The sequence below is a fragment of the Stegostoma tigrinum genome, unplaced genomic scaffold, assembly GCF_030684315.1.
Source record: "Stegostoma tigrinum isolate sSteTig4 unplaced genomic scaffold, sSteTig4.hap1 scaffold_70, whole genome shotgun sequence".
NCBI lineage: Eukaryota > Metazoa > Chordata > Chondrichthyes > Orectolobiformes > Stegostomatidae > Stegostoma > Stegostoma tigrinum.
Window position 1 is genome coordinate 1,198,162 of NW_026728643.1, and position 17,391 is coordinate 1,215,552.

Consider the following 17,391-nt stretch of genomic DNA (forward strand, 5'->3'; position numbering starts at 1 on the left):
CACTATCAGACTGTCAGAAAACTCAGCCTGGGTCCCTTCAGACAGCCTGAGGGTGACATGCTGCCAAAGGGGATACACAGCGAGATCCCACAGACTACAGTATGCAGGACCTCCAATGGATTCCCTTAACGACCTGTTGGAGCCCATCCTCCCACCCCCACAGCGCCCCCACAAGGAGAGGAGCTGACATAGGAATGAAGGACATTCTGCACAGCAGGATCCCACCTGCTGTCCCCTGCAATGCCCTTACCCCACACTGAAGAAGCCTGAACGTTTCTGCATCATTTCCACCCACTTTCGGAAGCCCTCCCTCCTCACCCGCCCCACCACATCTGAATTTGGAAAGTGTAGCCTCGCTACTGTAAAGGGAACGGCTACAGGCTGTCCCCACACAGCAAGATCCCACAGGCTGCAAATTGCAAAAAGGGGCCTCCCCACCAGCAAACACTGAACTCTCCCATTTCAACTTGGAGCTGGGCTCGGCCTGAACACTGGAGTAACCTCCTCTCCCCTATCCCCCCCACCCCAGATCCTGTACCTATCACCCCCCCCCCCCACCACACCCACCTCTCCCTCTTTCAGCTGTCTCCCTTTTTCCCTCCTGCATCACCATCCACCCCTTACCCTACTCAGCTCGGTGAGATCCCACAAGTAGCTCCCATCACATATACATAGAACATAGCACAGTCCAGGCCCTTCGGCCCATGATGTTGTGCCAAACGTTTACCCTAAATCCAAGGCCTATCTAACCTCCACCCCCACCTGAGATTGTCATCCACATGCCGATCTAATAGCCACTCAAATGCCCCTAATGAGGCCGACTCCACTATCTGCTCCAGCAATGCATTCCACTCCCCAACCACTCTCTGAGTAAAGAACCTACCTCTGACGTCTCCCCTATATCTACTGCCACTCACTTTAAAACTATGCCCCGTTATAATAGCTACCTCCTCCCTAGGAACAAGTCTCTGGCTGTCCACTCTATCTATATCGCTCATCATTTTGTACACCTCTATCAAGTCACCTCTCATTCTCCTTCGTTCTAAAGAGAAAAGCCCTGGCTCTCTCAACCTTTGCTCGCAAGACCTTCCTTCTGTTCCAGGCAACATCCTGGTAAATCTCCTCTAAATCTTTTCCAATGATTCCACATCTTTCCTGTAATGAGGCAAGCAAAACTGGACACAATACTCCAGATGTGGCCGAACCATGCTTTTGTACAGCTGGAGCATAAATTCACAGCTCTTGAACGCAATCCCTCTATTAATGAAAGCTAACACACCAAGTGCCTTCTTAACAACTCTATCCACCTGGGTGGCAGCTCTCAGGGAACTGTGGACATGCACCCCAAGATCCCTCTGCTCCTCCACACTGCCAAGTATCTTTCCGTTAACCCTGTACTCTGCTTTCAAATTTGTCCTTCCAAAATAAATCACCTCACACTTTTCAGGATTATACTCCATCTGCCATTTCTCTGCCCAGCTCTGCATCCCTTTGTAACCTAGAACAGCCCTCCACACTATCCACAACTCGACCCACCTTCATATCGCCTGCGAACTTAATAATCCACCCTTCCACTCCTTCATCCAAACCATTCACAACAATCACAAATAGAAGAGGACCCAGAACAGATCCTTGAGGTACACCACTTGTAACTGAGCACCATGTTGAATATTTTCCATCCACTACCACCCTTTGTCTTCTAAGAGTCAGCCAATTCTGAATCCAATCTGCAACATTTCCCCCCATCCCATGTCCCCTTACTTTCGGCATGAGACTACCATGGGGAACCTTATCAAATGCCTTCCTTAAATGTATGCTTCCCAATGTGCTCCCCTGAAATGACCCCTGCCAAAATGAGCCCTAGAATTTTGTGGCATGCAATTTTGAGCCATTTTCTGCCTCCTGCCCAAATCTTCTGTCCAGCATGTTTCACTGTCTCCACGTTTTGCCCCTTTTTACCTCCCCAGAAATGTGTCCTCCACTTTTTCCCGACCATCACAATATTGTACCCCATCTCCAAATCCTGTGCCTCCCCAAAACAATATTGCACCCCCCCATAAGTAATTTGACCCTCCCTGTCAAATATTTTTCTCTTATATTGCTGCTTCCCCAATTTCAGTTACTCTCCACAATATTGCCCCCAAAGCTTGCCCTCCTTCCCCATTTTGGGACTCCCCCACTTTGCATTTCCCCTGATATTGCCCCCTCAATAAATGTTTGCAACACCTTTCAAAATTCCCCAACTTGAGTTTTACCACACAAATATTTTGTCCCTCACAAAAAGTTTCAACTCTCAGTTTATAATTACCACCCCCCCCACATAGAGCTCCTCTCCCCTCCCAGTTCCTCCGTGACCGCAACTCCACTGTATATAAATGGCCCTCTGCATTTCCTTCTGTGGACAATCCCCCCTCCACCTCACCAAGTCATTGCCTCACCCTGGGGGCAGAGGTCACAGGGCATAGGGCGAGAGACTCAGAGGTCTTTTCACTGACTGCCTGACATAACAGCAAGACCCTGGTCCCCAGGCAGACCCTGCCCCCCTCAATGAGACAGGTAACCCCCCACCCCCCTTTCAGTTTAGAGAGAGCAGGCAAGGGTGAAACTCAGGTGGGGCAGGGGCTCAGGGAGGGTGAGGCAAGCAATGGGGAGAGAGAGTCATAGACAGAGAGGGAGGGAGAGAACCCACGAGGAGAAAAGAGGCACAGACATGCCAAGGGATAGACAAGCTATGGGGAGTAAGAAGTGGAAACACACAGAAGGAGGGAGAGGGGTGAGAGAGAGAGAGAAAGAAAATCCAACAGGAGAAAAGAGGTATAGAGAGACAGAAGAATAGTGAAGTGATGTGGAGAGGGGAACAGATAAAGAGAGAGGGACAGACAAAGAAAGAGAGGGAGAGAAGAAAACAGGGGCGATCTCACTCCAATAAATATACACCCCTCTCCACTCTGGCACAAAGCCCAAACCCACTCTAGGGAGAGAGACAGAGAGATACAGGCAGACAGAGTGACACAGCCCCAGGGAGGGAGAGAGAGCAATGGGCAGGCAGGCAGATAATCCCAGGGAGGGAGGGAAAGTGAGAGGGGGGAGAGGGGGAAGGAGAGAGAGACAGAGAAAGATCCCAGGGAGTGAAAAGGTGTAGGACAGAGACAGAGGGAGATGAAAAGATAGGGAGAGAGAAACAGAGGGTCAGATAGAAAGGGACAGAAAGACCCCAGAGAGCGATAGAAGGATAGACAAGCGAGAGAGACACACGGACCGAGAGAGTGTGAAACTTGAGGCTGGAAAACAGACGATAGACAGAGAAAGATTGAGGAGAGAGACAGAGAAACAGAAAGGGAGAGAGGCAGAGGGAGGGGAGAGAGAATGATCTCAGCAAGAGAGACATAATGAGGAAACCCAGAGGCAGAGGCGGAGCAAAAGAGTACCACTGGGAGAGTCAGAAGGGCAGACAGACAGGGCAGAGAGAAATCCCATTGAGAACAAGAAAAAGGGCAGATAGAAAGAGTGGGAAAGAGGGGGAAAATAAACTGAGGTTAATGTAAACTCAGCAGGACATAACACCAGCGCTTCGTCGGAGGCTCACTGATGGTGTTACCTAGAATGGTGATGAAACGTCTGAAAATGAACCTTCCAGCTCAGCGAGCAAACTTACATCCAGAAACTCAACCTGAGCTACAAATTTTCTCAAAACCCGCTATAAACTCAGGTAGAGAAACAGAAAGCAACTTAGAGTGAGAGCAAACCCAGGGATAGAATGGAAAAGGACAGGTAGAGAGGGAGAAATCCGAGGGAGAGAACACGAAAGGACAGAGAGAGAGAGAGAGAGAAATCCCAGGGAGAAAATAGGAAAGGATAGAGAGAGAGAGAGACAGAGAGAAATCGAGTGAAAGAAGAGCAGACAGAGAGATACCATCGAGAGTAGGGAATAGGGAGACAGTGAGGGAGCATGCAGATAGAATGACTGTCAGGCAGGAACAGCAAGATCCCACAGGACAGTGAGAGAGTGAAAGTGCAGAGAGAGGTGAATGGGGAAGGCCAGATTTCAGAAAGATTGTACGCTGGAACAGTTCCTGAAAATCCCAGGAAGGGAGCCAAGTGATTCGAAGGAAGGATATCAGAGGATCAGGGGAGAGTGGATGGGGGAGATTTGGGGATGTGGGGGAGATGGAGACTTATGGAAAGCTGTGAGAGAGACAAGAAGCTGGGAATATGGAGTCAGAGGAAGGCAGTGAAATCTGTGGGATCAGACTGTGCAGCAGCCCCATTTTTCCCCTTCGTCTCCCCCAAGCCCCAGCCCAGGTCTCACGCCCTTGTGGTCCAAACTCCAGAGACTGCCTGAGCCCCATAATTCATTTTTCCTGTGAGCATGTGAGTGTGGAATTGAACGACAAGGACACTGGATGGTTTATTGTGATTCTCTCTGTCTCGCTCTCTCTGGTCCCAGCTCCTGTCTGACGATTCCTCACTGCAGAATGATTTGATTCTCTCTGACTCTGCATCATCCCGAGTTTCAGCTCCCGAATAAAATCTCCTTGGGGGTGGAGGTAAGACAGAGAGAAATGAAAATGGATTTTTTTTTTAAAAAGCACCGAAAGCTCAGCAAAATCTCACCGCTTGCTGCCTTCAGCAATCTGAGACATTCCCCACCCAGCACAGCAAGATCCCACTGCTGAACATGCCTGAGTATCCACAATCTCACACTCTCCTCACCCCACCCCACCCCGCCCTCCACCCAAACACCAGCACAGCTCCTGATTTTAAACACAGAGAGTGGGGAACAGGAAGATATCTCAAACTGCCTCACTGTCCCAGTGTTTCTGTTTGAGGGGAAGGGCAGGAGAGATATTTACTCCAGAGCTGGGATTCACACCCCCCTCACACATCCCACACCCCCACTCCCAGAATCTGTGTGTCTCACTGTCTACAAGCTTCAGTGTCAGATATCTCCCCCCCTGCCCCAGCACAGAGAGAGAGAGACAGAGAATGAGATGGTGGGGTGAGGGGTGAGCGGGGGAAACAGAGAGAGAGAGAGAGAGAGAAAGAGAGAGAAAATAAACAGACAGAAATTGACCAAATCAAAGCCAGGATATTTTGAAGAAAAAATAAACAGAAACAAAGGCAATCCTGCCACTGACTGACCTCCAACATTTCCCCATTTTATCAGCACTTTCCCCTGGTTTTGAACCCAGAGAAATGGAAGAGATTTCAACAGGGATCAAGGGGCAGATGCTTTCTGACTGTCCCCAGGGTTTAGAACATAGAACATAGAACAGTACAGCACAGAACAGGCCCTTCAGCGCACAATGTTGTGCCGACCATTGATCCTCATGTATGCACCCTCAAATTTCTGTGACCATATACATGTCCAGCAGTCTCTTAAATGACCCCAATGACCTTGCTTCCACAACTGCTGCTGGCAATGCATTCCATGCTCTCACAACTCTCTGCGTAAAGAACCTGCCTCTGACATCCCCTCTATACTTTCCACCAACGAGCTTAAAACTATGACCCCTCGTGCTAGCCATTTCTGCCCTGGGAAATAGTCTCTGGCTATCAACTCTATCTATGCCTCTCATTATCTTGTATACCTCAATTAGGTCCCCTCTCCTCCTCCTTTTCTACAATGAAAAGAGACCAAGCTCAGTCAACCTCTCTTCATAAGATAAGCCCTCCAGTCCAGGCAGCATCCTGGTAAACCTCCTCTGAACTCTCTCCAAAGCATCCACATCTTTCCTATAATAGGGCGCCCAGAACTGGACGCAGTATTCCAAGTGCGGTCTAACCAAAGTTTTATAGAGCTGCAACAAGATCTCACAACTCTTCAACTCAATCCCCCTGTTAATGAAAGCCAAAACACCATATGCTTTCTTAACAACCCTGTCCACTTGGGTGGCCATTTTAAGGGATCTATGTATCTGCACACCAAGATCCCTCTGTTCCTCCACGCTGCCAAGAATCTTATCCTTAATCCTGTACTCAGCTTTCAAATTCGACCTTCCAAAATGCATCACCTCGCATTTATCCAGGTTGAACTCCATCTGCCACCTCTCAGCCCATCTCTGCATCCTGTCAATGTCCCGCTGCAGCCTACAACAGCCCTCTACACTGTCAACGACACCTCCGACCTTTGTGTCGTCTGCAAACTTGCTGACCCATCTTTCAATTCCCTCGTCCAAGTCATTAATAAAAATTACAAACAGTGGAGGCCCAAGGACAGAGCCCTGTGGAACTCCACTCACCACTGACTTCCAGGCAGAATATTTTCCTTCTACTACCACTCGCTGTCTTCTGTTGGCCAGCCAATTCTGTATCCAAGCAGCTAAGTTCCCCTGTATCCCATTCCTCCTGACCTTCTGAATGAGCCTACCATGGGGAACCTTATCAAATGCCTTACTGAAGTCCATATACACCACATCCACAGCTCGACCCTCATCAACTTTTCTAGTCACATCCTCAAAAAACTCGATAAGGTTTGTAAGGCATGACCTACCCCTCACAAAGCCGTGTTGACTGTATTTGATCAAGCCATGCTCTTCCAGATGGTCATAAATCTTATCCCTCAGAATCCTTTCTAACACCTTGCAGACGACAGACGTGAGACTTACCGGTCTATAATTGCCAGGGATTTCCCTATTTCCTTTCTTGAAGAGAGGAATTACATTTGCCTCTCTCCAGTCCTCAAGTACGACTCCAGTGGAGAGCGAGGATGCAAAGATCTTCGCAAGTGGCGAAGCAATTGCATTTCTCGCTTCCCAAAGCAGCCGAGGACAAATCTGATCCGGGCCTGGCGACTTGTCAATCTTAATGTTTGACAAAATTTTCAGCACATCAGCTTCGTCTATCTCTATCCATTCCAGCATGCACACCTGCTCTTCAAAGGTTTCATTCACTACAAAGTTGGTTTCTTTCGTAAAGACAGAAGCAAAAAACTCATTTAGGGCTTCCCCTACCTCCTCAGGCTCCACACACAAGTTCCCTATGCTATCCCTGATCGGCCCTACTCTTTCTTTGACCATTCTCTTATTCCTCACGTAAGTGTAAAATGCCTTTGCGTTTTCCCCGATTCCTTCTGCCAAGCCTTTCTCGTGCCCCCTCCTGGCTCTCCTCAGACCATTTTTGAGCTCCTTCCTTGCCTGCATGTAATCCTCTCTAGCTGAACTTGACCCTAGCTTCCTCCACCTTATGTAAGCTACCTTCTTCCTTTTCACAAGAAGCTCCACCGCTCTCGTCATCCAAGGTTCCTTAATCTTATCCCTTCTTGCCTGTCTCAGAGGGACATATTTACTCATCACTCCCAACAACTGTTCCTTAAACCGTCTCCACATGTCTATAGTTCCCTTACCATGGAACAACTGCTCCCAGTCCATGCTTCCTAACTCATGTCTAATCGCATCATAGTTTCCTCTTCCCCAATTAAATATCCTCCCATATTGCCTAATCCTCTCCTTCTCCATAGCTATGTGGAATGTGAGGCAGTTATGGTCACTATCACCAAAATGCTCTCCCACCACAAGATCTGATACCTGCCCCGGCTCGTTTCCGAGCACCAAGTCAAGAATGGCCTCTCCCTTCGTCGGCCTGTCAATGTACTGCGTTAGGAAACCCTCCTGAACACACCTTACAAAAACAGCTGCATTCAAATCTTCTGCTCGAAGGAGGTTCCAATCAATATTAGGAAAGTTAAAGTCACCCATTACAACAACCCTACTGCGTGCACACTTTTCCAAAATCTGTCGACCTATGCTTTCTTCAATCTCCCTGCTGCTATTGGGGGGCCTGTAGTAAACCCCTAACGAGGTGACTACTCCCTTGCTGTTCCTAATTTCCACCCATACTGACTCGGTAGGCGGATCTTCCTCGACAATGGAAGCTTCTGTAGCTGTGATACCCTCTCTGATTAGTAGTGCTACACCCCCTCCTCTTTTTCCCCTTCCCTATTCTTTTTAAATGTTCTAAACCCTGGAACATCCAGCAACCATTCCTGCCCCTGAGAAACCCATGTCTCTGTTATGGCCACAACATCATAGCACCAGGTACTGATCCATGCTCGAAGTTCATCACTTTTATTCCTGATACTCCTTGCATTAAAGCAAACACACTTTAACCGATCCCTTGGTTCCTTCCCAGGAAAATCCTTCCCACTAGCTGGTCTACCTCTTGCTACTGCCTCACCTGCATCAACGCTCACCTCTGGTATACAGCTCAGGTTCCCACCCCCCTGCCATACTAGTTTAAACCCTCTCGAACTACTCGAGCAAACCTTCTACCCAGGACATTGGACCCCTTCCAGTTCAGATGCAACCCGTCCTTCTTGTACAGGTCCCACCTTCCCCAGAAGGCATCCCAATTATCAACATATCTGAAGCCCTCCCTCCTACACCAGCTGCGTAGCCACGTGTTCAGCTGCGCCCGCTCCCTGTTCCTCACCTCGCTATCTCGTGGCACCGGTAGTAAACCAGAGAACACTACTCTGTTCGTCCTGCTCTGCAGCTTCCATCCTAACTCCCTGAAATCACTTTTTATACCCTCAAACCTATTTCTGGCTATATCATTTGTGCCAATATGTAACACGATTTCTGGCTGGTCGCCCTCCCCTTTTAGCACTTTATACACCCGATCGGAGACGTCCCGGACCCTGGCACCAGGGAGGCAACTTACCTTCCGGGAATCCCGATCTTGCCCACAAAATCTCCTGTCGATTCCCCTAACTATCGAGTCCCCTACCACGAGTACTTTTCTATTCTGCCCCCTTCCCTTCTTTGCCACAGTGTCAGGCTCAGTGCCAGAGAACTGACTACTATGGCTTTCCTCTGGTAGGTCATCCCCCCCAGCAGTATCCAAAACGGTATACTTATTGCTGAGGGGAATGCCCACAGGGGATCTCTGCACTGTCTGTCTGTCCCCTTTCCTCCCCCTAACTGTAACCCATCTATCCTCGCCCTGAGCCTTAGGAGTGACCAACTCCCGATAACTCCTCTCAATTACCCCCTCTGCCTCCCGAATGATCCGTAGTTCATCCAGCTCCAGCTCCATTTCCCTAACACGGTTTTCAAGGAGCTGTAGCTGGGTGCACTTCCCGCAGATGTAGCCAGTGGAGACGTGTGCCACATCTCCCAACTGCCACATTCTGCAGGAGGAACAAGCAACTGCCCTAGCGTCCATACCCCACTTATCTGAACACCCACTCAATACTAAAGTAGAAAGCTTACGTCAAATAATAATAACAAATTAATAACAAACTTATATTCAATAGAGAAAGTTTAGAATGAACCTTACCTTACTAACTAGGTTAGAGGAGGAGGGCGGGTGGGAGACTCTACAGTTGTAGAGTCTCGGGTTTAGCCGCCTTGCTGATATATATGGTCACTGCTTTCCTTCCCGGCTGCCCCTCTGGTCCTCGTCACTTCCTCCGCTGCTCCCGCTCCTTCTCTGAAAGAGGAAAAACACTGCTGCCCGCTACCGGTAAGTAATTTTAAAAATAAACTGCTTTACCTTAGCTGCAGTCTTCCGGGTCCGTCTTGCCTCCGCTGCTGCTCGCACTCAAAATGGCCGTTGGCGTCGAAGGGTGAGTATTTATACTCACTGCTTTCCTTCCCGGCTGCCCCTCTGGTCCTCGTCACTTCCTCCGCTGCTCCCGCTCCTTCTCTGAAAGAGGAAAAACACCGCTGCCCGCTACTGGTAAGTAATTTTAAAAATAAACTGCTTTACCTTAGCTGCGGTCTTCCGGGTCCGTCTTGCCTCCGCTGCTGCTCGCACTCAAAAAAGGTTTATTTCCTGAGAGGCTGGGCAGTGACTCAGTGGTGGAGAGTCACCCAACAGGGCCTGTGTCTCTGTCCCTCTCCATCTCCCCACTCAGTGTTTAACCTGTCCCCCCCACAGCTTGTTCTCTGTCACTCTGGCGATGCGGTTAAAAAAACACAAAGAAATGACCAATGTTCCCCTCTGCCCACTCCCATTCACCAGGCACAAACCTCTTGCCCACTCCACCTGGGATTGGTGCTGTTTCTACATGAAATATTAATGATGAACCTTTCAAAGTGTCCAGTCGCCTGTCTCTCTCCCTCCCCATCTCTGTCTCTGCCCCTATCCATGGATCGATCTCTGTTGACTTTCTCCTGCTCGAGAATCGATCAATGTCCCTCACTCTCTCCATTTCCTTCAAGTTTCAATAGCAATGCCCTCTTCTGCCTCACGTTTGCCATGTGTTCCCATCTCCCCGCTGTGTCTCGTGGACATTTGCAACATCATTGTCGCATTTTGGAGGTTGCAGGGGTGAGGGAATGTGGGGTGGTTCTGGGCTGCGGTAGGGTTGGGGAAAGAAGGGGTGACATACAACTCAGTGCACGCACTATCAGGCCATCAGCAGTCTCAGCCCAGGGCCCTGCAGACAGCCTCATGTCGACGTGAGGGTGACCTGCAGGCTGCATTGGTGCACAGTAAGATCCCACCGGCAGCTGTGTGCGGTACTGCTGAGGGATTCCCTCAACACCTTGTCGGAGCCTGGCCCACCCCCTCTACAGGCTGCAATGTGAAAACAGGCCTCTCCCCCACTGAACCCGCCTGCAAATATTACACTCCCCCATTTCAACTTTTGAGCAGAGTCGGACTGAACACGTGAGTTAGCCTCTCACCACCACCTCCCAAGATTCTGTACCTAGCCTCGCTAAACGTGTCCACCTCTACCTGTTTCAGCTGTATTCCTTTTCCCCCCAACACTCCCATCTTCACCCCAACCCCACCTCCACTCTCCGCGCTGTGTGTGGTTGCATAAACAGCAAAATGTGAAAATGGCCACACGTTGATGGAGAATCTTAACTCATCCTGAACACTGGCGTAGAGGGAGTGGGGGGTGGGTGTGATGTCAGTCCCTGCAGTTTCTGCCCCTTTGTAATACTGAGCCCCTCCCCGTTCCAGATCCTGCACTGACACCCCCACTCCCTCACCCACAGCCCTCCCAGAGATCAGAATAAGGTCCCAGTCAATGGGAACAATTCCCTCCATTCACCCCAAAACCTCACAGACAGGCCAAGAGGGGCCAAGAGGTGGCATTGGGACATGGGGTGGTGGGGGGAGGAGGAGGGATTGTAGTCTTCCTTTCCCAGATCCTGGCAACCCATCCTACCCACCTACCTCTCCATTAAAATGACAATAAGTCCCAGCGGAATTTCTCCCAGATATTCCAAGATGAAATGCAGGAGAGAAAACAGTTTGATGGATCGACAGGAGTATCCAGCTCACCCCTCCCTTCCAATCTCCTATGGCCTTCAGCTCGCCAATACACTTCATTCGGGTGGTGCCTGTGAGATGTTATTGGGATAACATCCCATTGATGTCTATACTTCTATAAATTAAAGTCTTTTATTTACCTACACATCGGTATGCAGGCACTACCCTGAAGCTTCCTGCCCAGCTAGGAATTCAGTGTAAAACTTTTGTAACTCCTTATCTTCCCACTCATCATTATGCAAACACTGTCTTCAGCTTCCTGACTGAATAAAACAAGAATCAAACTGTTTCAAATAAGGTTAAGTAAGGAACATTTGTAAAGGTGTGAGACCTCTGAAGCATGTAACTTCTGTCGCTGACAAAGGGGCCAGGGCACTGACTTTGTTCCAGCCAGAAACACTGGCAACTTGAAATCAGAATCTGTCCTGGACAACAACTCGAAATCGCCTCCTGCCATTAGCAGCTACTTCACTGGCAATCGATACTATATCCTGGTCTTTTATGTTGTTGATGTAATCATTGTTTGGTATCCTGTTTTTGTCTGTTGTAGTAATTGTTTCATGCATCATGTCATTGTAAAATGTGAAACTGTTTTATGTATCAGGGTAACAAAGTGTGAAGCTGGATGAACACAGCAGGCCAAGCAGCTCCCATTACATCTGTTTTATGTATCATGTCTTTGTAAAGTATAAAAAGCGGGGACTGTCCACTGCTCGGGGAGAATTACTTGTGAGACTCTGCGCTCTGTGCCGTGTTGAGTACAATAATTCTCCACAGCTTGTACTTGCTTGGTTATAAAAGGATTTGTGTTTTTCTAAACAGGTCAGTGTCTTGTTATTGCAGCAAGTCCATGAGGGTCTCCGAAAACGAACCTGACACCTGCATCTTCCATTGATTGCTTGCTGCCATGTGGCCCCATCTGAAACACAGATATGACTTCCAAAGCTTCACATATGGTTAGGATTCCTGATCTCCCCCAACTCTCCCCTCTCCCCGTCCCATATACAACACCCAGAAGGGGCTAAATTTTGAATAAACAAACAACTGCACAGCAAGATCCCAATGACTACTGATCCCCCACCACAGCCCTTGTATCTATTCCCCGCCTCCCATACATCCCCACCTCCCCACTCCCACAGCCCTCCGATCTCACTCCCATCCCCGCCTTTCTAAGCTTTTCCTCTCTGTCTCCATCTCCCTTTCCCCCCAACACTGTCTCTGAATTATACCTCTGTGACTGAAATGTTGTCACCCCTGCCATTTAGTAACCCTGACCTGTCACACTGCGGCATTGACTGTCTAAAACGGTGGGACGGTCTGGAGAGAGTGGTGGGAGTGGGGAAGGCCTAAACTGAGGAATGGCAATGGAGAGAGGGAAATGGGGAAGAGATAAAGTAAGAGAGAAAGAAAGAGCCAGAGTATGGTCAGAGAGAAAGTGAGGAAGATCCCAGTCTGAGGAAGGTGCGTGGAGAAGGAGATGGACAGAGTGAGACAGAGAGACAAAGAAAATGTAATATCAAAGGCTCTGTAAACAACATTTGGACACTGGGCATCTTGTTGCAATGTAGGCCACACTGCAGGTAATTTGACACACAGCAAGATCCCACAAGCAACAGTGTGACTGCAGATAGATTGTGGGTTTCACTGATGCTGGTTAAGGGCTCAATTCTGGCTCCAGGCTGACAGAGAGGGACCAATCCTGCTGCTTGCGAAATTCAAAATACTTCCTTCTCTCCCCTTCACCTCTGATATGTCACTCTCTCTTTTCCAGGCTCTCTCTCTTTCCCTTCTAAATCTCTAATCTTTCGATCTTTCTTCCTCTCTCACTTGTTCCCTCCCCACCTCCCCATTTCTGATTTTTTTTCTCTCTCTCTCCCAGATTAAATCCTGTGCATTGTAATCGTTATCATTTAAAAAGACTGTGACATTGATGTTGGAGGATATTCTGTTTGATAAGCCAGGGCACTGTTTCCCAGCATTCTGTGCCAGTAATGCTGCAGGTCATTGATACACATTGCGATCCTACAGGTCGCCCCTTCCTGCTCCAAAATGTGTTGAAATCACAATTTCCATTCAGGGAAGAGGCTATCAGTTTCTTTGGGACAAAAAACACCCCCTCCATCCCAGGATTTGAGTTGGTGGGTGGCACTTTCTAGAACAAAGTGATTGGAGTTGGGCAGTGAAGAGATATTGGAGACCCCAGTTCTCTCACCAACAATATGCCACCTCCCCCAGATCCTGTCTCCCTTTCCCAGCACAGATACAAAGACATATCTTGTCCCTTTATCCCTCACACCCTCCCACTCACACTTTTTGTCTACATCTGTTTTTTTTTGGTAAAAAAACTTTGTATTGCAAACTATTTCTAACTCCCCCTCTGTTTCTGTTTGAAAAAAAAAGTGAAAGGAAGCTGGAGAGGGTTCAGGAGAGGAGACAGAGTGAGAAAGACAGAGATGCCCTCGCAGTTACTCAGGGGATTGAAGTAAAATGGCCAAAAAATATTTTATTTATGTGATTATCAATTTTTTTTCATCCTGGCCTGCACATGTCACACATTACACTGAAGTGAGAATGAGTCTTTGAAGAGAGTTTCACATTTATGGTTTTAATTTCCTCCGTGGGGAGTCCTGTCTGTCAGACACTCACTGGGAGGAGAATTAACATGTTTGTGTCAAATCCCAAAGCCCTGGTTACTTTAACCCCAGACTTCAAACCTGTTCTTAAAAGTTACCTGGAGGCTCCTAAAAGAAAACCAGGGTACACCAGAGGAATTCAAATCTTGAGGTAATAATCAAATACAACTGACATGGGCCCCGCAGTCTGCAGCCTTTTGAACAGGCCTCAGGCCAATGCCTGAACCCCACCCCTCCTCGCTCTGAAGGAAACTTGTGTCCAAGGGAAGGATTTCTTATCCCCTTGTAGTTTCAAAATAAATAGACAGAGAAAGGGAGGAAAGTTATTGGAACTGGAAAGGAAGGACATTGTTAAAGAAATCGCCCAGCAAGAGGCTAGGGTTTGATGTCTCCCCTTCACACAAGCCATCCCTCATCAATGCCAGGCTCTGATTGAATTGGGGAAAACTTTGGGAAATTTCAATCCCAGACCCATCAGGCAAGGTTAAAAGGAGGAGATTATCGAGACAGTCGCATTGCTGCAGGACAATGAGGCACAGCAAGATCCCACTGCCAGCAATGTGTCAGGAACAAGATAAACCCAATGTTGGTTAAATGGTAAATATTTTCTGTATTCCCCAGGCACTATCGTGACAGATACTTAAGAATCTCAAATGCCTCTCACTCCGTCCCTCTCCATTTTCTTCTGCCTCTCTCCATGTTGCAAGTCTGTCTCTCAATCCCAATGTCGACTTCACATTCTCACATTATTACTCTGACTTCAGAACATGTCTTTTGTGAGATTTCACATTTACAATTTTGATTTCCTCCTTGGGGAGTCCTGACACATGTTTGTGCCAAATCCCATGGCCCCGATTACTTTAACCCCAAGCTTCAAACCCTGGGGTGCAGCCTGTCCAATAAGTCTCAGGATGATATCCCCCTTCGGAGAAAGCCGTTGTTCTATGCGTTGTGGGCCCCAAAAACCTCCCCTTTGGTTCTTCAAAAAATAACTGATCCCTTTGGAGAAAAAAAAGAGACAGCATTAGTTGAAAGGCAAAGCAGAGACAGTGCAGCAAGATCCTGGGATTTCCTCTCTGTCACATGGACAATCTCTTGGCAACATCTGAACACAAACATATCGGGTGGTGCGTTTAGTTTCCATGCCAGTCCCTTCGTAAAGCTTTGAAATGATGGGTGAGCTGATTAAAACAGTCACAGCCTGTAACAATGGCACTGGGACAATTAATACACAGCAAGATCCCACATGCAGCAGTGTCCCAGCAGCCAGATAATCTGATTTTTTTCCCCATCTGTGATGCTGGCTCAGTTTAATTATTTCCTGTGACCCCAGAATCTGACATTACAGTTAATTCACAATCTCAAATACTCTCTCTGGCTCTCCTGTTTGTCCTGCTCTCTCAGTTCTTCAAATCTTTCTCTCACTGTCACATCTAATCACACTGCCCTCCTCCATAACCCATATAAACTTCAGGGTCAGAAAGAGAGAGGACTCATATGGGCCCCTCATGGTATGCAGTGGGAACAGGCATCAGGCCAATATTGTCCCCCTCTGGAAGTTTTTTTTTCAAAGCTTTCCTGGCCCCAGACATTTTGGATCTTCACATTGTCACTTTCCAAACCAGAAATTTCAGGGGATAAAACAGAAAAGATTACTTGAAAGGGGGAGCTACAGCATTTTGCAGCAAAATTACACAACAAGAGGTCAGTCTTATGTGCACTACACCACCTCCACAGCATTACAAAACATCATAGCAACATCAAACTACCAAATAAATCATAAGCTGGCAATATAACAGAGGTTTAAAATAATAATAAACACACATACTCACACACCATCTCAATCAAACAGGGAGAGCTGCTCACTACGCATTATGTCAGGATAAATCTGACACATTTCTCAGTGAGTGGTTTGCAGACTCCACCTCTGACACATTGCAATGTCCCTCAGTCTGCTCATTAAGGAGGCCTCTGTGTGATAGAGATGGTAATTCCCAGGATTGGAGTCTTTTGTTGGATTTTCCTGGCCATTGAAATGTTAATTCTCTCGCAGCAAAGATTTACCATTCCTTGTTCTTTGAAACCTTTTTAAAGCCATGTTATCTCTGTCAGTGCAGCTTGAAAATATTTAACATTGGTCTCATAATAGCACCTAAGAGCCGGACTGCAGATGCCCCAAGAGACAGGAATAGAAAGATAATGGGGATATTTGCTGAGGATCTGTCGGGATTTTCCTGCTGTCAGTGTGGCTCCCAGAATCAAACTCCTGAGATGCTGCTTGGCCTGCTGTGCTCATCCAGCTTCACACTTTGTTATCTCTTTCTCACTCTCTCTCTCTCTCTCTTCTGCCCCTGTCTCTACCTGGTCTGCACAACATACAGCCATTTCAAACTTGACATTCAAAACTTTGTTTCTTCTCCTCCTCCTGAAAATGTCAGTAGAGTTTGAGAATTTAAAGCATTGATCATATCACTGCCCCTCAAACACCCACATTTCCCCATCTCCGCTCCCACTTTGCTCCCAGCACAGGACTGTGGAGAACATGGGAGCACTTTATACAGGTTTTATCAGGGGCTGTAATCAGTGAGGCTCTGAGCTCAAGGGGTCAGCGTGTGTGTGTGTGTGTGTGTATGTGTGTGTGTGTGTGTGTGTGTGTGTGTGTATGTGTGTGTGAGCATGCAAGTATGTGCATGTACGTGTGAGTGTGTGTTTGTGTGAGTGTGCACGTATGTGCATGTACCTGTGTGCATGTGCATGTGTGTGTTTGTGTGCATGTGTGAGCGCGCATGTGGGTGCGTGTGTGTGTGCATGTGTTTGAGAGCGCACGCATTTGTGTATGAGCACATGTGTGTGTGTGTGTAAGTGTGTGTGTGAGCATGCACATTTGTGTGTGTGTGAGCGCACATATGTGTGTGAGTGCGCGTGCATGTGTGTGTGTGAGTGCATGTATGTGTGTGTGTGTATGTGAGTATGTGCATGTGCATGTGTGTGAGTGTTTGCATGTGTGAGCATGTGCGTTTGTGTCAGCGTGTGTATGTGTGAGTGTGTGTGTGTGTGTGTGTGTGTGTGAGCGTGTGTGTGTGTGTGTGTGTGTGTGTGTGTGTGTGTGTGTGTGTGTGTGCATGTGCATGTGCGTATCTGCATGTCATACAGTCCGACAGCACAACAACAGATTCTTCGGTCCAACTAGTGCATGCCGAACATAATCCCAAACTAAACTAGTCTGACCTGCCTGCTCCTGGCCCAAATGTATTTTAAGTGATGTAATTGTACTCACACACACCTCTTACTCAGGATATTTATTCCACACACTTACCACCCTCTGTGTAAATACTTTGCCCCTTATGCCTTCTCTGAATCTTTCTCCTTTCACCTTTAAAATTGTGTACCCTAGTCTTGAAATGTCCCATCCTAGGGAAATGACAGCTACCATTACCTCTATCTATACCCCTCATTATTTTATAAACTCCTTATCAGGTCACCTTTAAACCTCCTACGCTTCAGTGAAAAATATTCCAATATATCCGGC

General features: G+C 47.8%; 1 long non-coding RNA gene across 1 annotated transcript in view; it reads left to right on the top strand.

The window, feature by feature from the left end:
* Positions 1-17,391, top strand: part of LOC132209177 (uncharacterized) — a 31,179-nt gene that overhangs the window by 4,393 nt on the left and 9,395 nt on the right. The window contains exon 2 of the long non-coding RNA XR_009445270.1: positions 9,501-9,681. This is a non-coding gene — a long non-coding RNA (uncharacterized LOC132209177). The remainder of the gene's footprint in view (positions 1-9,500; positions 9,682-17,391) is intronic.